Raw genomic sequence first — 8,754 nt, 5'->3', positions numbered from 1 at the left:
CAGAGCCGGATTTGAGGCGATTGGAGCGATTTGTGCCAATCGGGTCCCGCGCTTAAAGGGGCCCCGCAGCACATCAAAATTTATATATTTAAAAATAGTTTTTAAATATATAAATTAGATATACATTTTACAAAAATAAATATCTAGATATATTATTATTAAAAATATAACAACATATTTCCATATGTAAATTAACTGTTAATTAATTTTGTTATTTAAAGTTTGAGGGGCCCCGCAAAAAAAAAAAAAAAATTCAATTGGGCCTCGCACCTATTGCATCCGGCCCTGCGTCAGGACATAAAATGATAATTAAAATTTCATCTGAAGTGGACAAAAGTTGCAGGAGTGATAAGGAATTCACACACACACACACAAAGGCTTTTATGTTATTAACAACAACTAAGAAAGTAATAATAAATTTAAAATTTATGTTTTTCTCTACAAGTCGTGATTGTGTATTTATAAGGATACATTTTTAAAATCTAGCAGAGTTGCTTAACATTCCCGGAAACGTTTAAAATCGCGTGTGGCGCCATCTGTTACGATATTTTTATTTAAAAAACTTTCGATAAAATTGCACTTAGTCCCTATTGCGGTACTTCCGGTTGCCATCTTGTTTATGAACGTGACGTCAACAATTAAGATGGCAATTGGCGCAGCTACTTACTACACCGGCATTTAAAGGGGAAAAAAAATATTTCACTCACCGTTGACATGATTCTATTGATAATTCCTTTTCTCCAATTTATTCGGTAAAAAACGTGGTTCGGCTGTTTCTTCCTAACTTCATCCTTTTCCATGTTAGAAACTTTGTCCGCATTCTTAACACATGTCTACATTTTTCCTCTTAGGATTTTCGGATTTATTTGACACTTACTTTCAGGGCAGAAAGTACAATATCTGGCTTTTTCCAAACTAAAACATTTCCCAGCTCTTAGATAAAACTTACTCGGGTTAGATTCATCCTAGGTATCCAAGATGGCAATCGCCAATTCGGTCGGTACTTCCGGCCGCCATCTTGTTTAGCGGAGGCGGCAGCGGCGCTGCCTCCGCTAGAAAGCGTTGCCTAATTAGCGGTACTAATCGGGAATTACAAAATATTAATTAAAATTACTTACTACTTTATTGTTCGCTGGATTCTCTTTTGCGACGAAATTTTCCGAATGATTGACCGTTCTGTGTTCGATATCTATTCCTTCCAATTTATCTACGTTGTTATAACCTTTCCATTCGTCGGTATGAACTGTTTCCAGAATTGACAAATTTATAAATACAGTAATCCAATTTAGAGTAGTTTCGGAACGGTCGTTTACTTGACAAATAAACCTGCTGCTGTCGTCTTCTCTACAAATGTCTCCTACTACTCATTTGGTAACTTTTTAATTTAAGGCCTTTTTCGTATTTCCTTTTACATATAACAGTTTCGTCTATTTCTATTATTTTGTTGGGTGTGCCAATTTTAAACAATGTCATATTATGAATAGCTACAAGCATTACACCAATTGTAATTACACCAATCGACTGCTGCCTTCTTTGAAATTCCAGCAGCAATAGCAGAATTTGCCGAGGTACATTCTAACCCTACGTAGTGTCATAAAAACAATATTGCCACCCAAGAAATGTTACCACATTTTCCTTTAAAGGTGCCGTCTAAGGCCGAACTGTTCCGCCTACATTTTTCACATCTCGTAACACACGATTTTCTATCACATCTATACGTTATTTTACACTTGTTCGAACATAATTTAAAACGTCCTCGACGTGCTGAATGCCTAAACTTACGGCAAATTTGAAGTCACTACCAATTCCGGTATCTAAACCTAACTTTACATATTCCGATTCTAAAAGTTTATAAAACTGCAGTTTAACCAAAAATTTCCACAATTAGTTTCTAAATTTTCCATTACTATTAGCAAATTAACAACGGGCGGAAAAAACTATTTCTATTTTTTAACAAAATTTTAAAATTATCTTTAAATATTAATTACTTTAAATTACGGTTAATGTCCAGATACGTGGACCGTCATGGCGGCACTTCCTGTTTCAGCCTCGAAACCAGACGGTTTGCAGACGACGTGTCACGTGACGACGCGAGCGAACGGCGGCGGCTGTCATGGCGCCTCATCGCTGATTCCAGCAAACAAAAGGAAACAGTAGGGACGCACGTTCTAACCTAACCTAACCTATTCTAATAATATAATTGGTAATAATTATGCTATTTTATTAGAATAGGTTAGGTTAGGTTAGAACGTGCGTCGGTGCGTCACGTGACACGTCTGCAAACCGTCTGGTTTCGAGGCTGAAACAGGAAGTGCCGCCATGACGGTCCACGTATCTGGACATTAACCTAAATTACAAAAACAAATATGCTTATTAATATTAAATCAATTAATTAATTATAAACCTTGGCTTTTAAATTCGTAACTTTCGCTTCAAACGCACCCGCAAACACGTTATCCTTTGATAATTTACATAATTCCTCACAAATATTTAAACAGAGCCCTCTACGTTAATTGTCACGGAGCGATCTTATTCGAGGCTACAGGAAGCGCCGCCATCTTGAAAACCTAGGGTAAATCTAATCCTTACTCGTATGCTGAACAAACAGGTCGAACCGTTCTCCTAGTTTTTTCCTTTTGCTCACAACAATCTCAGTCGATTTCCACCACCTTTCCAGGTCCATCCAATTTTCGTTCCGTAAAATTAGACTATGAAACAATCATAATGTGTAGTATGAAATTCGCCCAATCAACAGATGTTTGACTACTCACAACCAAACAGCCAACGCTCAAAGTACAGTACAGTACATTCTATGCAAATTACATGCCAAATAAACGAAAAAGTATTTCCCCAAATTTACGTTTAAAAAATACTTCAAATGACATCTAAAAGAAACAGGATTGCGCTCCTTTCGATTTACGACGACGATCACATTTCGAACAATCTGCATATACCAAACTTTATGGCAAACATACCAACTGATGAAATTCTCTTGTCAAAATTAAATTCAGGATATTCCGATACTAAAATATGAAAAAAAAATTCCTTGAAGTACACTTTTGCCATGAAAATTGTTAATGTCTTTCAAACTCCGCCATTGCAACAATAAACAAAAAAATATCAAATGTAAATTTACAAAAATATACAAAAATGTTCACACAACAATATACGTGTATAACTTTTTGAATCTAAATAATTAAATTACTCTTAACAAAGTTATAAAATGTGAGGAAATTAATCTAGAACTGAAACGACGTTAGAAATCTTGTAAACTATAATGGTACCTAGATTAACTTTTAAAGCATGTATATTGTCGAGATTCCGGAAGTGCCGCAATAGGGGCTACCTACCAAACTTAGGCACTTCTACCAAACTTTCTATGTTATAAATTATTATAAAATAACAAAAAGCTTAAATTTTAGAGTGGAGATGAATCTGCGACCGCAGGGCCGGCATCACGACAGGACTGAAATCGTGATGGCCGTTAGCTATTTGGTTCACGCGTGAGCTGTCGCGCTTGTGGTCGGTCGGATTCGCACATGCAGAGACGCAGAGGGTGAAAGAAGTGCACTCAACCACAAGATTAACGTTAACAAATATCCTTTTTTTCTTTCGAAAAATTTTTGAGTAAAATTTTTCGTCAAGTCCATGCCCTCACAAATTTATAAAAAAATATATATATAAATGCTAATAAGAAGTAAAATCTTCATTAAGTCCAACCCTACTAGAGATGATACATGACCCCTTATATCTGCTCTTCCCGTAGACCTTTAACCACCAAAATTTAATAGCGTCAATATCCTTAATATACAAGCCTCCTTGAAAATTTTCAGAAATTTTCGATGGTTTTCGACAGGTTTTTTTTAAAATTCTTTCCGCCCTGTGGGCACTAGAAGGGCCTCTTTTTAGCAAGCCTATTATGGGTTCGGATGGTGAGGGACGGGGCAAGACATATCCGGGAGTTATTAAGCTTCAAGTGGGTGAACAAAACCGTGTCCCCCTCATACAAACACTAATATCCATACATACAGAAAAAAACCGAAATTTTTTTTCTGCATTTCTCGACGTTTCAACGTGCCGAGCCTAAAAATATAAAACCTTGGGGGATTACTTTTTGACCGATCGTCATATGTTTCCTGTTATATATAACAGAACCGGAATAGTAAAATTTTAAATGCAGTAATCCAGTGGTTTCCAAACTTTCTGTACCTCCGCCTTCTCTTTTTCAGAAAAAAATTGTTGCGCCTCCCTTAATTTTCATAACATTCTAATTTCATAACTACTATCCGTATAATTTACTTAATGGCCTATAAAACAATATACAGTAGAGCATCGATTATCCGACTCAATTGGAGACTAGGGCTGGTCGGATAACTGAAAAATATGAAAAAATACATTATTAGTATAGTATATTATTATATCTCATGTAATTAGTATATTAGTATATCGCTATTAACCTACTTCACGTTGAATTTTCATCGATGTTAAGCCTAACAAAATTTTTTTTAAATAATAATCGTCGCTATTGTGTCGTTAAAAATTATTTTTAAATTATTTTATTGCTTACAAAACAAACAACCACTCATAATTAGAAAATTAAGCCTCATTTAAATACTGGCATCCCTTTCATGGTCGAGCCAGTGTTGCCAGCTAAAACACCAAAAATTCAACGAAAATAATATTAAAGTTGCCAAGTTATAGCCAAATATTATAGCGCCGCATCACCAGCGGACATTTGAATTTGCCGACTAGAACGCGGTCGGTTAACCGATGTGACGCTTGATCGGGGGTTGGATAATCGATGCTCTACTGTACCTTATTAAACAAAGTATATTGTTCGCCGTGCCCACCAGTGCCCAAACGGTCTTCGTTCACTAAACATTGGTAGTTCGGTCGTGGGTTCGCGCCTCGCTCGGATGGGCTGGCTACGTGGAGTTTTTCGGGTTTTCTCCACGTCTGTAACGCCTAAATAAGGACCAGTTTCCTTAAAAAGACCTCCCCCTAGGCAGATCGCTCAGGTGTTGTGTTGCCATAACTCAACCAAACCATATTGTTTGCCGGGACTCGACTCTTGTTGAGACATTTCGTCTAGAGTATGGATGGATTTTTTGCATTCGTACCCGAATCGTTCGGAACTAGAGTTATAAATTAGGCATAACTGTTTGCTGATTCATTTTTTTCGATGTCAATTTGACTTTTTCTGTATTAAAAAAATGATAATTTGGTAAAAGCTGCGCGCCCCCTTGCTATAGCCTCGCGCCCCACAGATTGGAAAACACTGCCCTAATTGATTAAATTAAACGCATAAAAATCTTGCTCCAGTTATTTATGTGATTGGCTGTTTACTTTTTCTACGAGTGACTCATTTTTCAGTTTCACTGAAGATAATTTCTGAACGTTTGCATCATCTGTTATATCTGGTATACATGGCACACATGCATATAGGCATGTGTGCCATGGCTTGCTGTGCTCTGCTACTATAAAGATCCAACAACGATTTGCTTAACTTTCCCATCAGCATTGTGTGGCGCCATCTCTTAAGATATTTTATTTAAAAACTTTTTATATTTTTAATTATTATAAAATGGNCATCACCAGCGGACATTTGAATTTGCCGACTAGAACGCGGTCGGTTAACCGATGTGACGCTTGATCGGGGGTTGGATAATCGATGCTCTACTGTACCTTATTAAACAAAGTATATTGTTCGCCGTGCCCACCAGTGCCCAAACGGTCTTCGTTCACTAAACATTGGTAGTTCGGTCGTGGGTTCGCGCCTCGCTCGGATGGGCTGGCTACGTGGAGTTTTTCGGGTTTTCTCCACGTCTGTAACGCCTAAATAAGGACCAGTTTCCTTAAAAAGACCTCCCCCTAGGCAGATCGCTCAGGTGTTGTGTTGCCATAACTCAACCAAACCATATTGTTTGCCGGGACTCGACTCTTGTTGAGACATTTCGTCTAGAGTATGGATGGATTTTTTGCATTCGTACCCGAATCGTTCGGAACTAGAGTTATAAATTAGGCATAACTGTTTGCTGATTCATTTTTTTCGATGTCAATTTGACTTTTTCTGTATTAAAAAAATGATAATTTGGTAAAAGCTGCGCGCCCCCTTGCTATAGCCTCGCGCCCCACAGATTGGAAAACACTGCCCTAATTGATTAAATTAAACGCATAAAAATCTTGCTCCAGTTATTTATGTGATTGGCTGTTTACTTTTTCTACGAGTGACTCATTTTTCAGTTTCACTGAAGATAATTTCTGAACGTTTGCATCATCTGTTATATCTGGTATACATGGCACACATGCATATAGGCATGTGTGCCATGGCTTGCTGTGCTCTGCTACTATAAAGATCCAACAACGATTTGCTTAACTTTCCCATCAGCATTGTGTGGCGCCATCTCTTAAGATATTTTATTTAAAAACTTTTTATATTTTTAATTATTATAAAATGGCAAAAAGTTTAATTTTGAGGATATAAATGAATTTTATAAAAAATTGTAAATCCCTTCTATCTCCCATCTCCTCAACCTTTAATCATCAAAATTTAAAAGCATCAATCCCCAATACACAAACCTCCCTGCAAAATTTCAGAAATTTTCGACAAAAAGCACAGGAGTTATTAAGCTTAAACTGAGTGAACAAAGTCGTGTCTCCCAGTGGCACACTCAAGATTTAATCTTGGGGAGCAGACGGTCAAGGTGGCAGTCTACCGCTCTGGGGACCCGGGATCAAATCCGGATAGGTCGAAAAACCCCAGGAATTTTTCGGGGGTGGTTCATCTGTATATGGCAGGCCCCGTCCCTCACTACGTGGTACGTCATTATGGGCCTGGCAAAAAACAGACCATCTTAGTGTCCACAGGGCGGAAAGAGTTTAAAAAAAAAATTTGGGGGAGCCAAGTCGAACCGATTAAAAACAGCTTAATGCGAATTCAATAACATTCCTACCATTTGTGACGTCTAATTCATAAAAAAATATAGAAACAGAAGACACGACACAATATAAATAAAAAAATAAATTTTAATTAGGAAAATATTTTTGGAAAATTTACAGTACTAGTTTTTTATTCTTCATTTTAGGGGGTATCAGAGCCCCTTGGCCCATCTCGAGATGCGTCACTGCCTCCCACACACACTAACATCCATACATACAGAAAAATTCTTGAACAGAGCCAGGAAAGTAAAAATTTAAAATGTAAGACTCGGATTCACAAAAGCGTCATATCGCGACTTACAACGAACGTTTGTCGTAAGTTGAGATACGACAACGTTTGGTATTCACAAAAACTTGTCGTAATTGAAAATGTCGTAAATAGGCATCATTATACCGGGCTTTTTTTAAAATTCTTTCCGCCCTGAGGGCACTAAGAGGGTCTCTTTTTAGCAAGCCCATTATGGGTTCAGCCAGGCCCACAATGGGGTGGCCGGGTGATGAGGGATTCCTAAATATAGGCTTTGATAGAGGAGGGTGTCCCCCTCTATCAATGCCTATATCAATGCGACTCCCTCACGGGGTCAACATATCCAAACGGATCACCCCCGAAAAATTTCTTGGAATTTTTCGACCCGTCCGAATTCGATCCCGGGTCTCTCAGAGCGGTAGGCTGCCACCTTGACCGCTCAGGCCATCCGGCTGTCTATCGTCGTTATACCGGTATACGACATAGCGTGGATTGTCGGTACTCCCGACGCAAACCAATTTGACTCACCAGAGGGACCTTCCCAATAACCAAAAAACGTTTTATTATCCTTTGTCTTCACCGTTCCTTTGTTCGGACTACTATCTGTCGACACGTACGGACGTTCGTCCTACTGTTATGTAAAGACTCATTGTACTGTACATCAATTCCTTGATTAAACGAAGATACCTTAACCGGGACAATGTGTTTCGTCTGAATGTCTCTCCGCTTATTCCGGATTTAATTAAATTAACGACAAATATGGCCGAAGAGTGTTTAGCTTTCCTGATCAACGAATTACATAGTTCATCGAAAATTTATCGCTTATTTCGTCTGTTGATCGAAGACATTTTGTTAACGGAATTAATTCGATGCTTTCGAGTGTCGAAGGAAACGATTTTTAGTTTAATTGAGGAACTAAAACTTCGTTTGGAAAGGCTTATAAGTCACGTATAACATACTATTCTCTTAATCACGTTAAAATTATAAACAGAATTGTTATAATCAATTACATGTATATAGAAATTTTGCTGGCCTGTTTTCTTCGAAACGCTTTGTAATCTCTCCTCATTTACGTCGAATTTCATCATGCTTCTTCGCACAGTACATTACTAACACTGTTCACTTCTTCACAAATTACGCCTAATCTCAAACAATTACCTTTACCTTTTTCGCGAGAAGTAATAGTAGGATCTATCCTTTCTTCTATTATTAGTGTTTTCGACTCCATCTATCAATGCAGTGCCGGCCCGAGGTAAGTTTTAGGATGGAGCGAGATCCTATTATGGCGCCCCCTCGTTGCCCCTAATTTATACCAGTGATGCATGCAAGTAGGGCCGTGCCGTAGATTTCCTCAGTGTGATGCAAGTCTTCGAAATGCCGCCCCTTAAATGTTTTTCTCTAAAATACCTTCGGTTGTGATTTAAAAAAAAAAAAGCACAAATTGTACGAATACTATTTTTATATTGAAAATAAAAATTACTTTAAAATAATGATATCAAGTATCAACTACAAGAATCTACTACAGTTTTACCCTTCTAACTTTAACTTTAGCAAATTCGTTAATTAGG

General features: G+C 37.7%; 1 pseudogene; it reads right to left on the bottom strand.

The window, feature by feature from the left end:
• The window catches only part of LOC111615263, a 27,131-nt pseudogene extending 18,717 nt beyond the window's left edge, over positions 1-8,414 (bottom strand).
• Between the last annotated feature and the right edge of the window lie 340 nt (positions 8,415-8,754).

Source organism: Centruroides sculpturatus, unplaced genomic scaffold (genome assembly GCF_000671375.1).
Source record: "Centruroides sculpturatus isolate CEXI.00-Female unplaced genomic scaffold, Cexi_2.0 scaffold167, whole genome shotgun sequence".
Classification (NCBI taxonomy): Eukaryota; Metazoa; Arthropoda; class Arachnida; order Scorpiones; family Buthidae; genus Centruroides; species Centruroides sculpturatus.
The sequence above is the reverse complement of the archived record's forward strand: the minus strand, read 5'-3'. Positions and strand labels throughout refer to the sequence as shown.